The 24228-nt window shown below is 35.5% G+C and overlaps 2 long non-coding RNA genes across 2 annotated transcripts; one reads left to right on the forward strand and one right to left on the reverse strand.

Annotated features, from left to right (window-relative positions):
- The first annotated feature begins 9327 nt into the window (after positions 1–9327).
- Positions 9328–11806, forward strand: LOC112741582 (uncharacterized). Its single transcript, XR_003171522.3, has 3 exons — positions 9328–9700; positions 10524–10760; positions 11241–11806. It is a non-coding gene; the product is annotated as an uncharacterized lncRNA (long non-coding RNA).
- Positions 11807–13046: 1240 nt separating this feature from the next.
- Positions 13047–15133, reverse strand: LOC112741584 (uncharacterized). Its single transcript, XR_003813389.2, has 2 exons — positions 14772–15133; positions 13047–13863 (listed from the first exon to the last, which is right to left on the reverse strand). It is a non-coding gene; the product is annotated as an uncharacterized lncRNA (long non-coding RNA).
- Between the last annotated feature and the right edge of the window lie 9095 nt (positions 15134–24228).

Here is a 24228-nt window from a genome sequence, read left to right on the forward strand (position 1 = left end):
GTATATGTGTTTCTTCTGGAGAATGTTCCAAGGGATTTGTTGTTGGGTCAACCACCTGTGTTGTATGGAAAGGAGGTGGAAAAGCGGCTGGAATTGGTTGAAGGGACCTTGTGAATTGAATCGAATCATGTGATGTGGAATGCTCTGGGTCATTTTGTTGTTGCAGAATTGGTTGATCAAGAGCCCTAGCAGATGAAGTCGAATGGGCAACATTAATGGGCTAGTACAAAAGGTACACAGTTATAAGTTTAAAATTTATTTTGAATTAAGTGAAATGTGTGTAGAGATCATTGTGTTACCTGAGGAAGTCTGGATCTTCGTACTAGCTGAGAACCAATGTCAGAATTGGCTGCATCTTCCGATTGGGAGGAGACAGCAAGAATGTCCTTGTTGGTTGGTTCATTTTCATCAGCGCTTTCGCTTGATGATGGCAGCACTAACTGATAAAAAGTTCATAACCAATTATGGTTAAGAAAATACAATTTTGAATAAAAGGAAGAGTTATGAATAGAAGAGTTACTTTTCGAGAGGTTCTAGTAGGAGTTCTTCTGCTCTTATGTGGTGGTGGTCAAGAAGCATTAGCTTTCCTTTTGTGAGTTCTTTTTGGGGAAATATCAGTGACAGCCTTTCGAATGGCAGTTTGTTAAATTTCTTCTAAGGTACGAGTATACCTTGAATAATAAGCAGCCCACCATTCGAAACAAGATTTGGTGATGAATGAACTGCGTTCATAGATCAAGAAGTTGGAGCGGTCTCTTCATTTTTTATTTTTTAAGAGACAAGTGTTGAAATCTTCTTGAGATAACAGAGTAATATGGCAGAATGGTTTACTGTGTCGAGGTTGTGGTGTTGGGATAGCTTGAGAAAATCCTAGTTGTCTGGTGGTTAAGTAGGGAGCTTACATGGTTATCTTGAACCTTTCTTTTTTATATTGTGGTAACCCTATTGGTATCACCTGAACAGCCAACAGGTTTGCCCAAGCTCGATTTGCGAGTTCACTCTCCTCATAAGTATTTGGGAAGAGCAAATGATCAAGCCAGGCAGGGCCACGATTGCGACGCAAAAAAGGAGTAAAATTGAGTTGATCGTTGTTAAAATTCTTACAAGAATGAAAGAGGGAGAAAACAGCCCAGAATCTATCTTCATCTGATTGGGTGTTTGGAAAATTGGGTTTGTAATTAGATAAACGAAAACCCTCAATGTGTTGTTTATCAATGCTGCCACCTTTAGGTTTCATCATAAAGTTTTCAAAAATGGCATTAAGCTATAATTGAAGGAGCCAAAGTGGACCTCCTGTATTGATTATTTTATTGTCTCGGAGGTCACAGACGAATAGACTAAGCTCTTCAAAAATGTGCCCCAGAAGAAGCTTGGCCAAGTTGAGAGCTTTCCCTTCATGTAAAAGAGCAGCCAAGGGAAGGAAAACTTTTGACATTTGTATGCTTCGAGAACAGAACAAGATTTCATTTAACCAATAAAACAAGAAGCCTACATGTTCACTGTCTGTGATCTCTGTACCATCTTCACCCATGTTGTGGGCGATGAATTCACTGTAAGAAGTGTTGAAGACAATATTGTACTGATGCTTAGATTGCATGTCAGGGGTACAATTTGGAGAATTTATTGGGAGTCCTGTAATGGCAGCTACATCGAGGAGAGACATTCTGATCATTCCGCAAGGAAGGTGGAAGTTGTTGGTTGTTCTATTCCAGAAACAAGTCACCGCCCCAATCATCCAAGGGTATGTAGTGAGTGAGAGATGAGAAAGCCTTACTAGTTCTTGTATTCATAGGGATCCCCAGATAGCACTCTTTGTGGGCTCAAGGCGTTGGTACCAAGTTGTGAAATCAAACCCTCGAGGATTGATTTTTGGATTGTTTCGGAAGGGTTTTTGGTTGATGAAATGAAAGATGTTAAAAGCTTGGTTTATTAGTAAATCTTCCCCTTCAGCATTTGGGAAGAAAGAGAGTTTTTTGTTTGCTCTATCAAGAGTCTCAATTGGTCCAAGGAAGCGGTGTGTATCTGTGTCGATTGTGAAGGGATTAAGATTCTGGTGTCGTTAACCTGTAATTGAGGATCGTCAATGATTTCATCATTGATTTGGTTAAGAATGCGAATAGCTGGTAGAGATGGTGGTGCTATTGCATGACCTTTACCCTTATCTTGAGTAGTGGCATGAGAAGAGGAACCAGCCATTGTTAAACACAGGAAGAAGGGGGTTGGAAGTTTAAGGATTTTTGTGAAGGAGTTCTTTGGTGTAAGAAGAATCCAAAGGATAATGAGTTTCGAAAGATTTTGAATGAAAGTGGGAATGACGAATTTAAAGTATTACTTTGAATAGTTACTGTGAAAGGGATACGAATAGAGGTAACTTAGTGAAGAAGACGAAGTGGTAGAAAGAGAATGCGTAAGTTTCAGGAAACATGTCGAGTGGGTCAGTATTAATGGGGAGCTTAAATGGTAATTATTAGTGATTTGAGAACTGACATTTTCAGTTTTGGATTAAGTGTTTTATCTTCTAATGATGTTATCGAAGGAAAACACATTAATCTAAGGGGGCAATTTGTTGATCGAAAAAATATTATTCGATGAAAGCAAATCGATTCAGAATGAGTTAGAGACAGTTTCTAGAAGATGCATGCGTAAGCAAGGATCGAGAACAATGAGCGCTAGTTGGATTTCGAATGACTTGTTATTCGGTTAAACCTTCTCGAGAGGGGGAATCGAATTGAGCATTTGAATGGAAGATTGAACAGTCACTGTAGTGGAGCAGTTAAAAGCTTTTATCACATGAGGAAATCATGGGAAACGTCTCCAATCAAATGGCGGGAGCAGTTACCAAGGGGAAAGTATTTGAAAAGTTAAAATTTGTAATTAATTGTAATTGATTATAATTAATTGCTAGTTACTAAAGGCAGACTATAAATATTAGGAAGTCTTAGGAAATCAGGGTTGGGATTTTTACTCGGAAAATACTCAAGCACACTCACATCCCAGGGAATTCCTGAGTCTGCAATCGAGTAACTTTTCTGTAGGGTTCCATCCATCTTTCATTCTTTCAGTTTATTTTTCTGTAAACTTTATATTTCAAGTAAATCTATTTTCCAAGTATTTTTTATCTTCATCTTTGTCCAATTTACATTTTTGCATTGTTGACTTCTAATTCAAAGTCCTTTGATCCAGTCAAAGGCATTTTATCGCTTTCCTTTAATTTCAACACAAACCTTTCTGTTTTCAATATATTTTCTTTTCAAAAATCTTCCTTTTATTCTTTTCTTTGATTTATCAATTTTAATTTATTTTTATTCCCAATCCCAGTCTAATCGAAGATGCTTTGATGCACTTTTAGAAAACTGGTACCTGCAAAGAGGGGTAGGTTTTGCTCCCAGACCACTAGATATCAAACCACCATCGATTTGCTAAAAATCGACAAAACAGGGTTATTTTTTTACAAATTTCTATAATGTTATTGATCTACAAGAGGATGAAGATGATAATTAAAGATGTTCTAAGTTATATCTTGCATTATGTTTTATGTTTGATTAATTATAAACTTGAAGATGTTTAATTATATGTTTTGGACAATATTTGTTTTGCTTTGGACAATGTTGGTTTTATTATTTTGTTTTAAAAAATTTGGTTTATAATTATGTTTATTATATATTTATAATTATAATGACTTTAATGTTTGTGAATTTAGAAATTATAATTTTTTATGTTTTCAGAAATTATAAATTTATTGAAATCGTTGTGAAATTATATATATTGTTTAATATTTAATGATTTAGAGAGAGAGAGAGAGAGAAAGAGAGAGAGAGAGAGAGAGAGAGAGAGAGAAAGAGAGAGATATTTGGAGGGCTTGTCCCGCCAATCCGCCGTTAGGCGGGGTGAGAGAGGAATTCAGGACCGCCTCACTAGGCGAGGCGGGGCGGACCAACTCGCCAGATGGCGGGCTTTTGGTACATCTGCCTATTAAGTCCGTTACTGTAACACCCTAATATTCAAATCCTTATGCTCGAGTCATAATTCAATGATAATAAGGTGGGACGACTCTCAAGGGGGATTTTTATTACGTAAATATAAGTATAATTGAAAGGAGTATTAATCGAGAAGCCTGAAAAGAGTAAAAATAAAATCGCGAAGTCGTATCACTCACGCATCAACAACTAAAACATAAAGCGTGAAGTCGAAAGCGATATACAGATAAAGGTATGAAGGAGAGTAAGAGAAGGACAGTATATAGATATATAACATAAGTAAATAGCCACTAGTCGTGACCTGCGAAGTTTAGGCCGGCTCGGGTACAATATGAAAGTAGTTGACAACAGTATCTCCTAATCTCTCCCAAAAGAAACATAAGAGCCTCTAAAGGCAAATTCAGAAGAGTTCAATACATAATAAAGCTTTTCAAAATAAAGGTGGAGAGATTCTAAGCAAATATAAAGTAAAGAATATAAAGATCTTCGCCATTTCTCAGATGAACCACAGCTCACTTCTGAGCACTTGGACCTGTATCTGAAAAACAAGAGATACATACAGAATGAGAACCCTCGACCCATGGGTTCCCAGTATGGTAAAAGTGCCAAATAAATACAATGCAGTGTAATAAGAACTCATTAAGCATCCTAAACTTCCTTTCACCAAATATTCATCCTATGTTCTTGCTAATCCATAAACAGGCAGTTGTCATAAGGGAATGCTAAATCTAATTCATATTCCTCATGCTTCCCAACTTTCTAACTCTCCGACAAATTAGAATCAAGATTTTAAGCCAAACCATCACCAGTTATTTTGTCTCTGCAATTCTATATCAATACTTCATATTCTCACTTGGAGAAAGTGAAATCACTTCACTGCGTCTACCCAGGGAACTCATATGATCTCATTATCAACTTGGAGCAAGTGAAATCACTTCACTGCGTCTACCCAGGGAACTCAAATTATCTCATTCAATAATCATCATTTTAAATTAATCATATCATTATTCCATTTCAACAAGAACAGCCCTTAGCGTTAACCGACACCAGCATGAGGGACCTCTCAGTTGTACAAACACAATCAATACAGACAAGTAATACACAATTAAGGTACACGTAGAACAGATAGCATATAGTCAGGTAACATAGCATATATGATATAGCAATCCAAATAAATAGGCAAACCCAAACAATTCAAACATATGCAAATGATGTATGCCTGCCCTATAGCTGATGAGTCTCATCTGTCGGTTATAAAGCCAACCCGACAAGTCCTGGTAGCTAACCATTGGACTGTCCCTCTGTCGTGCATCTCCAACTCGAGTTATCCACAATCATAATCATCATACACACAACACCCACACTGGTGTTTATCCACGGGGGCGAGCTCATCCATAAATTTCACAGTGTCCGACCACACTTACGATATAGGGTCAACAGAATCTCGAATCTCAACTTGGAGCAAGTGGAGCCAACCCATTGCATCTACCCAAGGAAATTCGAAACTCAGATAATTTCACAAATCTCAAATCAACCTCAACTGGGAGCAAGTGGGGGCTAACCACTGCATCTACCCCAGGAGTCTCAAAACCAAACCCGGAGCAAGTGGAATCACTCCACTGCATCTACCCAGGCAGGTATGTCTCACCATGTCTCGAAGCAAGTGGATCAATGCCACTACATCTACCCAAGCAGGTGTTTAAAAGCTCAACCTGGAGTAAGTGGAATCACCACTACTGCCGCTACTACCCAGGCGTCATAATCTCTTACCTGGAGCAAGTGAGACGAACCACAACCCTTGTGTCCACCCGAGGAGCCTCTATACTAACCAACCTGGAGCAAGTGGGGCGCAATCACAACCCTTGCATCTACCCAAGAGGTACGTTCTCATATGTCCAGGAGGAACTAAGGAGGGGATCCTAACCTCCCACCATCTTGCTGGGGGTGATTTTACAATACCAGGAAGAACAGGGAAGCGGATCCTCACCTTCCTTCATTTCTATGGGGTCGCACTTTCGAGAAAGAGAGCTCAAGATTAAACAATCATTCAAAGTCATATTTTTATTTCCAGCTATAAATCAATATTTATCATAGCCATCCGACTCATAACATAACCCATAACCAGCCAAATATCATTATTAAATATAGCCCTTCGGCTCACGGCATACACCGCACTTCCATCATCACCCTCAGTAACTCATACAATCATCATTACTCATCATTCATCATTGATTCTCACTTTACTTCATCCACAAGTTACTACATGTCCTAGCTTCTTTTGATTACTAGACATACTATAAAGATTTAGGACTTAGGGGATGAAAATGGAGGCTTAGAAGTATGAAATTTGGCTTTAAAAACTCAAAAAATCAACTTTTGCTAAAAACAGGGTCACGCGTGCGCGTCGCCCACGTGTATGCGTGGAAGATGAAAAAGTAGAGTGACGCGTGAGCGTCGACCCTGCACGCGCGTGGGAGTCAGAAAAGTAGAGTGACGCGTGTGCGTCAGCCATGCGTACACGTGAGTGCGTTTTGTGCTCCTCGCACAAAACCAGTACAATACCCGTGCAACTCTCTAGATTTTCTACGGGGTATTCGCATTAGTGAAGCGACGCGTACGCGTCGGCCAGGCGCACGCGTGAGAGAGTAAAAATCGTGAGTGACGCGTGCGCATTGGCCATGCGTGCGCGTCGGGGTACGTTTTACCAAAAATTTTACAAAGTTAAAAAGCTGCAGATTTACATTTTTAAACCCTAAAATTCCAACGCACATAACTTCTTCTACAAAATTTCTTTTTCAACCATTTCTGAACCGTTGGAAAGATCGTTGAATAAAATTTCATAAAAATTCAATTTTGAAGAATTCCAAACTCTGTGGACCGAGTTATGGACTGCCAAAATTGGTCAAAAATCAGTTTTTACCCAACAATAGAAATCACCAATTTTTCCAATGTTCACAAGCGAAATTCATTTTCACTCATCCAAATGACCACAACCCAACCATATTAACATAATTATACTCAACCAAAACCAACCTACCTCATCTATACAATTTCACCCAAAATTATCAAATTTCACACCTCAATTCCTCAAACCTTATTATTCAATAACCAAACCAATTATTCACACATTCAATACCTAAAATCCATCCAATCTCTTATATCATCACACAATACACACATCAACTTACCTTTCTTACATGTTTCCGGCCTCCGGCCCAAGATTCACGGCCTCCGGCCCAAATTCACAATTTAAATGCATATTCCACAAACCAACATTCTTTATCCAATTCATCAAATTCTCAACACACCAAACATACAAATTCACACAATTCTTAACCCAATCATTAATTCACATTACATATCAACTATGCATATTAGTACCAACTATTTACATAATCTAAACTTAAAGAGGAAAACATAAAATGGGCAGAGGACAGTGGATTACTCACCACAAAACTTCAATAGAATTGTAGAAGATGAGAAGAGCGATGTATGGCCGCAAACGGCTCGTCAATCGGAGTTCCAGAGAGAAAGTTATGATGATTTGAAGTTTGATAAAGTTAGGATTTTCTCTCTTCTTCCTCTCTTCTCCATTTCAGCGCCCCTACCCTCTTTCTTTAGGGTAAATGAGCTGAAATGCTCATAACTAATGTTTATATATGTTGGGTCTTGGGCTCACTTGGGCCCGGTTCACTTGGTCTGGTCTGTTGGCTCAATTTTGGGCCAAAACCTCTAAGATTAGAGTTTTAAATCGTATTTTAAATATTTCTATCTTCGCAGCCGGTACTTCCGGTCAAATTTTCAGTGCGCATTTTTATTCAGAAAACTATATTTTCCGACTCAGAAAAATTCGCTGAGTCCAAATATCATATTTAAATTATCAAATTCCGATTGCTAAATTTTCTAACCATATTCGCTCATATTTAATTTATTATTTAATTAATTACGATTTGACCGGATTTTACAAAATGAATTAGATTTTATTAACCAGTTTATAAAAAGAAATAATATAGAGATGGTTCTAAGTATAATGTTGCATCTACACTATAATTTGAAATTTTTTAAGTAGTATATGATAATAATATTTATTTATCCCATTAAATTATTAAATTTGACCCCACAATAATTTTTTATTCAATTTTCGCTACTTAACATTCAATATAAGAACTTCATATTAGATGTTCGTGAGAAGAATGAAGTTTTAAATTTAAACGAGATTAGTGTTCATTCTTTTTTAAAAATCGATTTGAAAAATATTATTTATCTTTTTTTGAAATTAGTTTAAGTTTTTCCGTAGAAACTGTATTAATTGAAAGAACTTTTCTAACTATAAATATCAATAAGAGTCGGCTTCTAATTGTATTGGAAAGTGAACCTCTAAATAATTGTTTAGTAATATATAAATTTTGATTGTATCGTAAAAAAAGTTACTTTTTTTTTAAAATATAAAATTTAAAGAAATAGAATTTTAAAGTATATGTTATTATTTAAATTACTATTTTAGTGTTTGAATTAATAAATTAGATATTTTAAAAACTAATAATATCTTACCATAACAAAATATAATTATAACAATAATTATTGTAACAACTCTAATTTTTGCACTAATACGAGTTTTTCTTAAAATAATATTTTAAAGCGATTAGTTTTATTTTGACGAGTCGACTTCGAACCCCGAAGTAAAACAAATGGTAATATAACTTTATTATTATGTTATTTATTTATTTTACTTGCTCTAATTATAATGGAGCCTAGATAATAATATTAATATTATTATCAAGTCCAACTTTTATCAATAAAATTAATTATTGGTATTTTCTGATGAACTTAGAATTAATAATGCTTCGTCAAATATCTTTTAATTTTTAAGTTATTAATATCATTTATATTAGTAACTCATATATATTTAACCTACTTATTATTATTATTATTATTATTATTATTATTATTATTGACCGAAAGAAAAAAAACATGGAATCACATTAAAAAATAACAACCTTAATCATCAGCATATCCTTTAATTTTGGTGATTGCTACGGTACAATTACTAATTTATACGTATCGATACGATATAATAAAAGAGACAAATAAAAATTTGCCATGTGAATTTTACTTATTTTCGTCAGCATTTATTTTTTATTTAATTTTTAAAAAATATTAAATATTATATTTACAAAAATATTCTCATATATAATTATATAAAATAAATATATCCTTATAATTAATTTTATTAAATGATTAAACAATCCTTTTTATTTATGTGACAAGAATACCTATTTTTAATAATAATTTAAATTAAAATTAAATCAACAAATCATTTCAAAAAATAAAAATAAAAATAAAATCAATTAATCAAAAACATCATATGTGCTTGCTTTTCTTCTTCTCATCATCATCAAAAGTGCCCCAAAAATGATGAACAAATCCTAATCCTGGCAAAAGTCTCAAAAGTCAAAACCAGTTCCTGTCTCCCTCTCCCTACTCACCACGCCCTTCCTTGTTGCTTCCTTAGTCCAGTCTCTGCTGCGTGCTACCCTGCCTCGCACTGTCCCACCTTTGCCGCCCTGCCTCACGCTGCTGTCGCCGTCCTGCCTCGCACCATCGCTTAGTCTGTGGGTGTTGTATCGCACAATGCTTCTGCGGCCTGTGGGTGTTGCCAATTGGAAGTTGCTAGCGTCGCCGTTGCTGCTGCTCTCTTCTCTGTTGTAGTGCCGCCAGTTTAAGTAAGCCACAAACCTCCTCTTCTCCCCTCTGATAGTCCCTTCCTACCTCTGTTCAATACTTTAGTTGAATGTTAAAACTTTAATCTGCTATATTCCTATTTTTTGTTCTGGATATGATTATGAATTTATAATTCTACTGAATTGACTTTTATATATAATTAAAACATGATTCATTCCCATGTTACTTACTATATACCTCATTAATGGTTGAAGCAAAATAAAGCGCTATCAAAGAAGAATGGACCACATCATCTTACCGTAATGATCAATTCACAAACTGCTATTGAGCAAATCAACTTTAATTTTTGAAGTTATAAACCAACTGAAGATTTATATATTTATATATAAAAAATAGATAAGAGTATATTAATATAATAAATTACAGAGAGGCTTGTATATTAGCATAATGTCGAACTAAATTCAGTTAAACTTTTGAAGTTTTTTAGTTGAATTTTCCTCTATTCTATTTTGTTCTAAATCCTCTCGAATGAACTATTTATTTATTTATTTATTTTGTTCAATTTTGTTTTGAATTTGCTGTTGTTCAATTGATATCCGTAGGCACATGTACCTACTGAAATCTGTTCCAAGTGTTGCTGGTAGTTGCACTTTATTTATTTGTGTTTATAGTGTAGTTGTTTTCTTATAACTAGTAGGACTAAGATCTCCTGGTATAGAAATTCATTGCAAAATAAGACATGCGTTAACTTCCTTCCCAAATAATATCCATTTCTCCATTTTCTCTGTAATGTATTGTACAAGTAAACAATTGGTGCTTGTGCATCTTGACTAATATTATGCAATTATACTTATTTTCCAACAGACATAATTGCAATCAACAACAACAACATTAGAGGAGATGAGGGTGAAAAGGAGAGATGCAGAACAGTGGATGTCTCATAGACTCCTCCCTGACAGCCTTAGATAGCGAATTAGACGATATGAGCAGTACAAATGGCAAGAAACCAGAGGTGTTGACGAGTATAACTTGATTTGCAATCTTTCAAATGATTTGAGAAGGGACATTAAGCACCATCTTTGCTTGGCTTTGCTGATGAGAGTAAGTTTCTTCACCTACTTTGTCATGTAATCATATGCAAAAACAAAGGTCTCTTTAAGATTGGATGACTGAATTAATTTTATAAAAAATATTCATTTTAAATGATCTTCTTTTATTCTTCATGGTGATTCAATGCACTGATATAATAAGTTTGGTGTGAATATTGCTCCAATTTTAGTTTGTGCAAGTGTTTCTTCCTTTCTGGAAAAGATCTGTTGGTGATTTGACAACTTTTCCCATAAACTCTTAAGTCGATTTTGATTGTTTTACTAGATTTTGTATTAAGTTTTTGCTGTCTATTTATCTATCTAGGCTTTTTTTATTTATTTATTTTTGGAGGAAATGATGTATTCCTTTGATCAACTAGAAAAAAATGTTATGTTCATATAGTGCTTCTATTTTCAGCCGCTTGACATTGTGTGCCCTATAATAGATGCTGGCATGTTCTTTCTCTCTAATGCGACCTTTTATGTTATTTAGGGGCTGCTGTTGCAATTCAATATGGTACTAGAGCAATTTCTGGTTTCTTTAGCTATGATAATGTCAAAGTTGGCGACATAATTGTGAAGAATCATGTATGGCTGATCCTCAACCCCTTCTATACTATTAGACAAGGGTGTAATCTGCTTGGTTTTTTCACATTCTATGCATTATTAAGTGATAGAGTACCCTTTGATCTCTACCAGGAATTTATTGAAGCAAATAGAGAGCCTAGTGTGACATTTAGTGGAGTTAACGAGGTTGTTTAGCTATTGCAGAATCAGGGACTTCCTTGGTAGGTCCAACGGTGCTCTAACTATGGTTGCTAGTTTGTTATTCAATTCCTTTTGTAGAATTTAGTGGAGTTAATGAGGGTAGAATAATCAATGTAAATTAGAGGTTTAAACAATTAATTGTTTGTGGTTTTAAAGCACTTTTAATTCTTATTGCTATGCTAATACTCTGCAACAAGGTCAAAATATTGTCACTAGAATATTTGACAGAAAAATCATGATAGGACATAAATCCAAAAGGTAATATCTAGCTAAATGCTAGGATTTTTGACATTTTCTATTCTCCTATATAATTTATGCAATATATTTGCTTTTAGATTATGTTATAACTATGTGCAAACTGTGATTACTATGATAAATCATGCAATTGGAACATCAAGAGTTGTAAGCCAAGAATGCAAAGCCGTTGTTGCACAGTATGGACAAATAATCATAGAGGAATGTTATCAACTGGTAGTTTGGGTGCTCTATCAATTGATGCTTTTGTATATATTAATGCTACTCATGAAAATATATATTGAGACCAACTTTTGAAAGCAAAAGTTAAGCAGAATCGTAGAGTATTTAAACTTGATCTACAAGAATACAAATTAGAATTCTAACTTCTAATTCTATAAAGTCATTCATATAATGTTGACAGAAAGGTCTATAGAAAATATAGTGCATAATAATTTTTTAAGTTAAAGAGATGAAACTAACAATTCAAAATATAAACCAAACATGACTACATGACAATTACGGATTTTTATTTTTTATTTTTTTGAATTTTTTGTCTATACTTATGGTAATTCTTGGTAGTAGAGTCAATGATAATATGCAACATCAAGTTGTGGGATTTTAAAATCAAATCTAACACAAGTTGCATTCTTATACCATTATTAACTTTAAAAAAAAGTATAAATATTTTAGAGTTACAAACAAAACCATATACACTAGTAAATGAGGTGTTATTTATCCTTTTTCTTTTGATTACATTTATTATATAATTAATTATACATTTTTCTGTAGTTTGTCGTCTAAATTGTCACTCATACTCCATAATCATTGTTGTGTAATAAGACGCAGTTAGCTTATGCAGATAAATATTTCAAAAAAAAAAAATACAAATACGGATATTCTTTACAAGTCAGGAGCTTGTTCTCCTGTTTCTAGTGTATCTACAAATGCAAAATCAAGAATTTTCGAGATATTTTCGACTCCAGTAATCTCGGGCAATTCTTTTGGCATTATCTGCCAACTCCAATGTAGTGTTTCGAGTACCTCTTAATCAACTTTTGAATGATAATGGCTATATTCAACAAACAATTTTCTTTTTAATAAGTCTATACAGTTATGGAAATGTAACAGCAATAAATCAATGGTCCCACTATCATTGCCAAATGATTTTCTGCACATTTACTGTTTTGAGTGGAATTCCAAGTACACAGGAAATATCCGAGTATAGCCCTTCTAAAAATTTTAATTGACCTAATATTGATGACTAGCAGATCCGGTTGATCAAAGTAAGCTTAACTTATTGAAACATGTCCCAGGCCCAGCCTTGTTATTCAAAAACTCAATGAGAAATTAAAGATTCAAGTGTAACAGTTATACATGATAACAATAATATATTTTGATATTTCTGACAAACACACTAGAGCACAATTCAAGTAACAGGAATGAAACTCACTCCCTATCTACCAATAAAGCTGGAAGCAGAATTGATAGTTTGGAAAATTTGGCATCCCAAGTCCTAAATGCAGTATGATCCTACAATAAAATCCTCAACCTAACTTCTCTAAGAAGTATTTATGCTCAAAGAAATTAAAGAAACCCATAATAACTTGAGAAACAACCTTTTGATTTTCTATTCCAAGGGACAACGGAGAATAAATGCTTTGATAAATAGACGGTTTAAGCAGCAACCGTTTGCTTCCGAGCAAAAGAAATCCCCTTTTCGAAGCTGATCTTAAGTTCTGGCTAAAGCGCTTCCAAAGCCTTCTGTTCGTATTCAGTCAACCCTTGGAGATCAGATGGAATCAAAGCCTCAACTCTGATTGTACAAAGGAGCACTCGTACACGTCCCCATCTCCATCGAGCACACACGTCCCCATATCCATCGAGCACACGAAGAGACGACTCAACGAATCTAGCAGCGGCATATGCCATAGACAGAATAGCAGATCCGGCACCAGCCTTTGCTTCAACAACTTCTGTTCCAACATTCTGAATCCTAATAGTTAAGTCTTCAATCTCTTCATCTGTTCCTGGTTCTAATTCTTGATCATCTTCTGATATATTTTTTTCCCTTCACTTTGTTGTTGGTTTCTAATTGAACAACCTACATTACTCTATGAGTAAGCATCTTTATTAATGGTTGTTATATGTTGAAAGGAACTAGTTGTTAAATATTGAACATCTAATTGAACTACTAGCATCTTGAATACATTTTTACTAGTTTCGTTTTTTAGCTTCTCAGCAGAAATGTCTATAAAAAGGCTAGGGAATCAAAATTACAGGGAAAATGGAGAAATGGATATTATTTGGGAAGGAAATTAACGGATGTCTTATTTTGCAATGAATTTCTATTACCAGGAGATCTTAGTTCTACTAGTTATAAGAAAACAACTACACCATAAACACAAATAAATAAAGTGCAACTACCAGCAACACTTGGAACAGATTTCAGTAGGTACATGTGCTTACGGATATCAATTGAACAACAGCAAATTCAAAACAAAATTGAACAAGAAAAAATAAACAGCTCATTCGAGAGGATTCAGAACAAAATAGAATAGAGGAAAATTCAACTAAAAGACTTCAAGTAAAGTTTAACCGAGTTTAGTTCGACATTATGCTAATATACAAGCCTCTCTGTAATTTATTATATTAATATACTCTTATCTATTTTTTATATATAAATATATAAATCTTCAGTTGGTTTATAACTTCAAAAATTAAAGTTGATTTGCTCAATAGCAGTTTGTGAATTGATCATTACGGTAAGATGATGTGGTCCATTCTTCTTTGATAGCGCTTCATTTTGCTTCAACCATTAACGAGGTATATCGTAAGTAACATGGGAATGAATCATATTTTAATTATATATAAAAGTCAATCCAGTAGAATTATAAATTCATAATTATATCCAGAACAAAAAATAGGAATATAGCAGATTAAAGTTTGAACATTCAACTAAAGTATTGAACAGAGGTAGGAAGGGACTATCAGAGGGGAGAAGAGGAGATTTGTGGCTTACTTAAACCGGCGGCGCCACAGCAGAGAAGAGAGCAGCAGCAACGGCGACGCTAGCAACTTCCAATCGGCAACACCCACAGACTAGGCGACGGTGCGAGGCAAGGCGGTGACAACAGCGTGAGGCAGGGCGGCAAAGGTGGGACAGTGCGAGGCAGGGGAGCACGCAGCGGAGACTGGACTAGGAAGCAACAAGAAAGGGTGTGGCGAGTAGGGAGAGGGAGACGAGAACTGGTTTTGACTTTTGAGACTTTTGCCAGGATTAGGGTTTGTTCATCATTTTTGGGGCACTTTGGATGATGAAAAGAAGAACACCAAGCACATATGATGTTTTTGATTAATTAATTTTATTTTTCTTTTTATTTTTTGAAATGATTTGTTGATTTAATTTAAATTTAAATTTAAATTATTATTAAAAATGGGTATTCTTGTCACATAAATAAAAAGGATTGTTTAATCATTTAATAAAATTAATTATAATGATATATTTATTTTATATAATTATATATGTGGATATTTTTGTAAATATAATTATTTAATATTTTTTAAAAATTAAATAAAAAATAAATGCTGACGAAAATAAATAAAATTTACATGGCAAATTTTTATTTGTCTATTTTTTATATCGGTACATATAAATTAGTAATTATATCGTAGCAATCACCTTAATTTTTTCTAAGTGACTGAACAAAATGAAGAAAGAAAAAAAGGAAGCTGGTGATACCTAATTACTTATCATTACAAGCATGACACCTAACCACTTTATATCATATTAATCATCATCAATTCACTTCATTTGGTTTTCATTTCATGCACCGTGAGGAAGAGAGAAGAGTGACCGAGGGAGAGAAAGAGAGAGAACTGTAATCCCTATCGAACTTTCGGTTTCGATTTCTTGCGATCCATAACCCCAATAAAAAATTTAATTCGGTAAAAGTGTTCATATCCTCTTTTTCTACGTGTTGGCATCGCTTTTGATCGGTGGAAGTCGATGGTGACATAGCTCCCCTACCCCTTGAGTTCGGCCAACTGGAGTTCTAGGAGGCACAAACGATTCCGGACGTTTTTTTTCTTCAATGGCTCGGTCAGATGGCTTCTCCGGAGCTTCGAGTATTTTGATTTCGTATGAAGGTAGAATTTCGGTAAATTCTCACTGATTAAATTTGAGATGGATAAGTGAATGATTGTTATGATTAATTATTGATGGAGTTTGGTTGAGTTTATATTGAATTTTGTGGATATTTTGTTACATTTGATTAAGCTTGTGCTGCCCAAACCATGATAATGAGACTGATTTAGGGCTGTCATTGTGTTAGTTTTGAATAAAATGGGTGAGGTTTAATGGTAGAGGAATTAAATTAAAAGTTGTGAAAATTTCGTAACCGAAAAAAAAAATTCAAAATCAAGTATATATTTTGAAAGTTTACAAGAGGAGGTTGTAATTTTGAAAAGAATAATTGTCACCAAAACAAATATTATTTTTAAATATGAAAATGTAATTTGATAAGAGATCGGGGTTAAATTTATAATTATATAAATTTTCAGGTATTTTGGATAATAAGTAAAGGTCAGGGGTAAAAGGGACATTTTATAAAAGCTCAGGTTCTTTTATAAATATGAAAATAAGTGAGAATTTAATTATAATTTTGCAAAATATTAAGGTTAAGAACAGAATATTAAAGAGTTTGTGATTTATAAGTAATTAATAAAAGTTTAAAAATAAAGTTTTATAAACTAAATTTTAAGAAAAGATAGATATATTGTTTACTATTTAAATTTTCTTACTTATATTATTGTTATCCTTTTATTAAGAATATTTAAGTCAGAGAAAAGCAAATCGAAGAACTTTTAAAAGCTTTAGAGGACACAGAAAATTTAAGAATCCTATGACTCTTTTTCATAAGACATTAAGGAAAGGCGAGGGAAGAATGCGAAGTTGAATTATAATAAAGAATTAAAAGATTGAAGAAAAGAGGAGAGAAAGAAAAGATGTAAGAAAATAAAAGAAAAGGATGAGAAAGAAAAGAAAAGAAAAAAACTAAAAGAGAATAATGTATTAAGTAAAAGGATCTCTGCCACAGAAGGACAGAGAGTAGTGACTGAGAAGATTTTAATGAACATCTGCTACAGTAGAGCATATAGAAAAGAAGGTATTAATTAAAGAAATCTCTACCTCAATAGAGTAGAGAGCAAAGATTAAAAAGAAATTGAGTGCTGTTGGGCCTTAGTGCCAAATGTCTAGAGAGGATGGCGATGCGTAATGCTCACTTGACACTATAAGGACGGCTCAGTGAGGACGGCGATGCGTAACACTCACTGAAGACCGAAAGGAAGGTTCCCCCATGAGGACGGCGATGCGTAACGCTCATGGAGGGGATGTTGGCTGAGATAAGGACGGCGGTACGAAACGCTTATCTCAGGACCAGTGTCGGAAATCGGACAACAAACTGACACTTGAGCTCATGGCCTGTATAGGACTAGACATGCATCATACTTGTTTGTGCATATTGGTTTATGATTGTGTTTTCTATGATTGTGTGTGCTTGTGATTGGATTCTATTTCTGTAATTGCTTAGTTGGATTATACTTTTTTTACTGTTGTAATTGACTGAGGACATAATGAAACGAACTTAACTTCTAACTCCGACCCTACTAAGAACTACCCAGTTCTTACCCCTTCCTTCCTTCCCCATCAGACGTGATCGAGATTTCCTCTTCTGACGACAGTGGATGCTGGAGACCTGAGTATGTGACTTTTTGGGAGTTTTTATGATATCCTAGCTTTGGTATTAGTCTCTCACTTTTGATTAGACTCATTAAGAGAGTAGAGTGTACATAGTTGACTAGGCTAGTTCGGGCACCAGGTTAGGGGTTTTCTGTATGGACCAGGGCCCGGAGTGTTGATTTGTACATAGTAGCAAGATGTGAAGGGTTGTATGCTAACTTATGATATATATATATATGACATTACCCTTATATGTATGCATGATCTATGCTATATGTTATGTTTATATATAATGTTGGCCTTGTGTATGTTTTATTTGATTTCCTATTATGCCTTGTGTATGTTTAATTAGCTGTCCTCGCAAATATTTTTGTAAAATAAAAGTTTTTCTCCCAAAATTTGATAGTGCGCTAATACGATTACAGGCTTAATAATAAATAGCTAAAGTTTTAGGTGAGCAAGTTGGTGACACTCGGTTTCTGGTATGATCATGACGTATTGGGAATTGGGTCATTACAATTTGGTATAAGAGCAGTTCGTTCCTATTAAAGCCTGGGATATGGACTGAATCATGCTTCATTGCATTCTCTGATTTGTGTTTCATGCATATAGGATATCCTTGTGATATGAATTGCATGACTATCAGTGTATTTTTATTTTAGAGACTATTCACACTTTGCCTGAAATGTTAAGACTGATCACTTTAATATTGCACGTTGGGTGTGAACAGGATCTTGATGGCTGCGTGGGGACGAGGACGTGGTAGGCGTGGTGCGAACCCTGTAGAGGGACCGATGAGGGGTGCGGATGCTTTTATAACTGCGACGAACACCATGGCTGAGGCTGTGCGTGAAACGGCAACTGCGACAACGCGAGCAATTGACCGTTTAGGAGAGAGGAATGGAGATCGTAACAGGGGACGCAATGGTGAGCGTGGTGGAGACGGTAATGATAATGAAGGCGCTAGAAACCACAATAACCATATGACACTGGCAACCTTTCTAAAGGTGAATCTGCCCAAGTTTAAGGGGATGCTTGTTGCAACTGAAGCTGACAATTGGTTTCGTGGTATTGAGTAGTCATTGCGAGCGCAACATGTACTAGAAAGACAACATGTGGTGTTTGCGACCTATATGCTGGAGGGAGAAGCTGAATATTAGTGGCATGGAGTGCAACGCTTGTTGAGGCAGGAGGTGGAAGAGATTGACTGGGATACTTTTAAGGAGGAATTTTACAAAAAGTATTTCCGTAGATCTGTTCGTGATGCTAAAGAAATGGAACTGATGCAGTTGAAACAGGGGAATATGTCAGTGGCAGAGTATACTCAGAAATTTGAGGATTTGTGCCGATTCTCTAAGATCTGTCAAGGAAACCCATATGATTTTGAAGAATAGAAGTGTTTGAAGTACGAAGGAGGACTTTGCGATGAACTAATGCATTCGTTGGTACCACTGGAAATACGAAATTTTGCAGAGCTTGTCAATAAGAGTCAGTTGGTGGAAGATTGTACGAAGAAGGTGGCGGCAGCAAGGATGAGTCGTCAAGATTTACCTCCAAAAAATTTTTATTGGTATATGGCCCCTCAGTGAAAGAACTTTAAAACGAATGGGACACCTTCATATGGGAATCAACAAGTTGGTAATCTTCCTGCTCGTGGCAATAGTGATAGGCAAGGACGGAACACTGATAGGCAACCACAACCAGCTCTAGAAAACCTTGCTTGTGATCAGTGTGGACGACACCATGGTAGAAATCCTTGTCGATTGGGTTCGAACGTTTGTTACTTTTGTGGTGGTCCTGGACACATGGCGAGGAACTGTGAGAAGAAGATTGCTCAAGATTTAGCTAAATCTCAGCAGCCAGAAAGAGTATTTACAATGGTTACTGAAGATGCTCATACTTGGACTCCCTGACCCAAGGTCAGTATTATGTCAAGACTCACTTCTTAACTGCACTTTATGATTTTGGTGCATTGCATTCTTTTATTTCTTTAACTGCTATATGTAAGTTGAGACGAGATGAGGAAACACAACACACCTGAGGACCAGAAAATAAGATAAGAATGGATTACTCGCACTTGTTTACAGGTAAAGAAAAATTTGAGGGCAAAATTTTCTTTTAGGAGGGTAGGATGTAACAACTCTAATTTTTGCACTAATACCAGTTTTTCTTAAAATAATATTTTAAAGCGATTAATTTTATTTTGACGAGTCGACTTCGAACCCCGAAGTAAAATAAATGGTAATATAATTTTATTATTATGTTATTTATTTATTTTACTTGCTCTAATTATAATGGAGCCTAGATAATAATATTAATATTATTATCAAGTCCGACTTTTATCGATAAAATTAATTATTTGTATTTCCTGATGAGCTTAGAATTGCTAATGCTTCGTCAAATATGTTTTAATTCCTAAGTTACTAATATCATTTATGTTAGTATTCTATGACTATAGAACTTTGGTCAGAGGGAAGATTGTTCACACCCACCCTGACAAAATAAGGGAGATCTTCAAGCTGCCTCAACTGCAAGATGACCCAGACTCCTTTAATAGGAGAATGATGAGATCAAACCTGGGCATGGATAAAATCCTAGAGGACATATGCCTCCCTGGAGCCAAGTGGACAACCAACACAAAGGGTGCCCCGAACCAACTCAAGAGAGGAGATCTCAAACCAGTCGTCAGAGGCTGGCTGGACTTCATTGGGTGTTCTATACTGCCCACTAGCAACCGCTCTGAAGTCACCATCAGAAGAGTAGTGATGATTCATTACATTATGCTGGAAAAAGAAGTGGAAGTTTATCAGCTGATTGCTTGTGAGCTTTACAAAATTGCAAACAAGAACTCCAAAGATGCCAAATTGGCCTATCTAAGCTTAGTTTCTCTGTTATGTAAAGATTCTGGGATAAAGATGGGAGTAGATAAGTATATCTCAGTTGAGCAACCAATCACCAAAAAATCTATGGAAGGACAACAAGTGCAGGACGACCCCATTAAGAGAGAAGCAGAGGAGTTCCTCCCGGAAATCCCTCAAATTGAATACTGGGAGCGCCTAGAAGCATCTGTCACCAAGTTGCAAGAAGCTGTGGATCAACTGAAGGAAGAACAGCAAAATCAAAACAGCATGCTCTGCAAACTGCTTAGAGAACAAGAAGAGCAAGGGCGTGAACTGAAGGAATTAAAGCGTCAGAAACCATCTCTTGAAGGGCCAAGCACTCCACAGACTAAAGAGGCATCCACCTCCCAAATTCAAGGTTGTTGAGTTCTAATCTTAGCCTTAACTCTGTGATAATTGTTCTTATTTGAGTTTTACCTTAGAAGTTATATATGAATAATAGTAATTAGTATCTATATTTTGATTTTATCTCCAATTAAGCTATAATTTGTTTTTCTCATCATCATTAAACATGAATAAAATAGCAGATTTTCTTTAGAATAAGGAGAAAATATTTTTTTTTTCGAGTTTTTAATAAGGAAAATTCTAATTATTTAAATGTGGTGGCAATGCTTTTTGTTTTCTGAATGAAAATTTGAACAGTGCATATGTCTTTTGAATTTGATGTTTATGAATGTTAAATATGTTGGCTCTTGAAAGAATGATGAAAAAGGAGAAATGTTATTTGATAATCTGAAAAATCATAAAAATGATTCTTGAAGCAAGAAAAAGCAGTGAATACAAAAGCTTGCAGAAAAAAAATTTTGGCAAAAATAAAAGAAAAAGAAAAAGAAAAAGCAAGCAGAAAAAGCCAATAGCCCTTAAAACCAAAAGGCAAGGATAATAAAAAGGATCCAAGGCTTTGAGCATCAGTGGATAGGAGGGCCTAAAGGAATCAAATCCTGGCCTAAGCGGCTAAATCAAGCTATCCCTACCCATGTGCTTGTGGCGTGAAGGTGTCAAGTGAAAACTTGAGACTGAGCGGTTAAAGTCAAGGTCCAAAGCAAAAAGAAGAGTGTGCTTAAGAACCCTGGACACCTCTAATTAGGGACTTTAGCAAAGCTGAGTCACAATCTAAAAAGGTTCACCCAATTATGTGTCTGTGGCATTTATGTATCCGGTGGTAATACTGGAAAACAAAGTGCTTAGGGCCACAGCCAAGACTCATAAAGTAGCTGTGTTCAAGAATCAACATACTGAACTAGGAGAATCAATAACACTATCTGAATTCTAAGTTCCTATAGATGCCAATCATTCTGAGCTTCAATGGATAAAGTGAGATGCCAAAACTATTCAGAAGCAAAAAGCTACTAGTCCCGCTCATCTAATTAGAATCTGAGCTTCACTCAAAAACTCTGAGATATTATTGCTTCTTGACTTATTTGTATTCTATTTTATTTGTCTAGTTGCTTGGAGACAAGCAACAGTTTAAGTTTGGTGTTGTGATGAGCGGATATTTTATACGCTTTTTGGGGTTAATTTCATGTAGTTTTTAGTATGTTTTCATTAGTTTCTAGGCAAAATTCATATTTCTGGACTTTACTATGAGTTTGTGTGTTTTTCATAATTTCAGGTATTTTCTGGCTGAAATTGAGGGAGCTGAGCAAAAATCTGATTCAGGCTGAAAAAGGACTGCTGATGCTATTGGATTTTGACCTCTCTGCACTTGGAATGGATTTTCTGGAGTTACAAGAGTTCAATTGGTGCGCTTCCAATTGCGTTGGAAAGTAGACATCCAGGGCTTTCCAGCAATATATAATAGTTCATACTTTGCTTAAGGATAGACAACGTAAACTGGCGTTCAACGCCAGTTCCATGTTGCAGTCTGGCGTTAAACGCCAGAAACAAATTACAAGTTGGAGTTAAACGCCCAAAACAGGTTATAACCTGGCGTTTAACTCCAGAAACAGCCTAAGCACATGTAAAGCTTAAGTCTCAGCCCCAGCACACACCAAGTGGGCCCCAGAAGTGGATTTCTGCACTATCTATCTCAGTTTACTCATTTTCTGTAAACATAGGTTACTAGTTTAGTATTTAAACAACTTTTAGAGATTTATTTTGTATCTCATGACATTTTGGATCTGAACTTTGTACTCCTTGATGGCATGAGTCTCTAAACTCCATTGTTAGGGGTGAGGAGCTCTACTGTGTCTCGATGAATTAATACAATTACTTCTGTTTTCCATTCAAACACGCTTGTTTCTATCTAAGATATTTATTCGCACTTCAATATGATGAATGTGATGATCCATGACACTCAGCACCATTCTCAACCTACGAACGCATGCCTGACAACCACCTCCGTTCTACATTAGATTGAATAAGTATCTCTTGGATTCCTTAATCAGAATCTTCGTGGTATAAGCTAGAATCCATTGGCAGCATTCTTGAGAATCTGGAAAGTCTAAACCTTGTCTGTGGTATTCTGAGTAGGATTCAGGGATTGAATGACTGTGACGAGCTTCAAACTACAAAGGTTGGGCGTAGTGACAGACGCAAAAGGATCAACGGATCCTATTCCAGCATGAGTGAGAACCGACAGATGATTAGCCAGGTGGTGACAGCGCACTTGGACCATTTTCACCGAGAGGATGGATGGTAGCCATTGACAACGGTGATCCAGCAACATACAGCTTGCCATAGGAGGAACCTTGCGTGCGTGAAGAAGAAGACAGGGGGAAAGCAGAGATTCAGAAGACAAAGCATCTCCAAAACTCCAACATATTCTCCATTACTGCAGAACAAGTATTTATTTCATGCTCTTTTATTTTTCGCAATTCAAACTGATAAATATAATTGATATCCTGACTAAGAGTTACAAGATAACCATAGATTACTTCAAGTCAACAATCTCCGTGGGATTCGACCCTTACTCACGTAAGGTATTACTTGGACGACCCAGTGCACTTGCTGGTTAGTGGTACGAGTTGTGAAAAGTGTGATTCACAATTCGTGCACCAATGATCAACTTAAAGATGGGTGTAGAAACAAGATTTGGGATCCGGAATACAAGAGAATCAACTTTGGGAACTCAAAGCTTGTGAAGAACTTCATCAAGGCTTAGTGAATTTATTTGGAAATGTTAGAGCTTATTGGAAGTCCAAGCATTGGTGGAAGTTTCAAGATGAGTTCAAGCACAAGCCACTGACGAACGAGATTTTTGCCAGTAAAGAATGTCATAAAAACAGTCGCGTTGTAGATATAGTCTCTAAACCAACAAAAATTCCTGTCGTGCAAACGTTTTGGTTATCACAAGTAACAAACCCCTTTTTAAATTGTTAACCAAAGTATTCAAACCTCGGGTCATCTTCTCAAGGAACTGCATGGAAGTATGTTCTTATTATTGGCTATGAAGGTTGTAAATCGGGATTGAGAGTAAGGAATAAATATGACAAATAATTTAAATGGCAATTAAAATAAATAAATACTGTAAGCAAACTTTTGGCAAGGTATGAGAAATTGGAAATCCAGACTTAATTATCTTTATCAATAATAATGAAAGTTGAATCTTAATTCCACTTAGTCAACCTTTGCTAAAGCAAAGAAAAGTCAAAGGACTAATTAGTTTGACCTTCGAATCCTAGTTATTTCCTAAGAAAAGATTGGGATGATTGAAGTTCAGTTCAATTAGCAAAGATAACAGTTATCAATTATATTGAGCTAAGATAACTCCTGAGTTACTGATTTCTTAACCAAGACCAAAAGGGAAAAGAGTAAAATTACTGGAATAAAACTATCCTCAGATGGGAATAATTACAACTAATGAATAAACTAAAGCAATCATAAACTGAAATACC

This window comes from Arachis hypogaea, chromosome 14 (assembly GCF_003086295.3).
Source record: "Arachis hypogaea cultivar Tifrunner chromosome 14, arahy.Tifrunner.gnm2.J5K5, whole genome shotgun sequence".
NCBI lineage: Eukaryota > Viridiplantae > Streptophyta > Magnoliopsida > Fabales > Fabaceae > Arachis > Arachis hypogaea.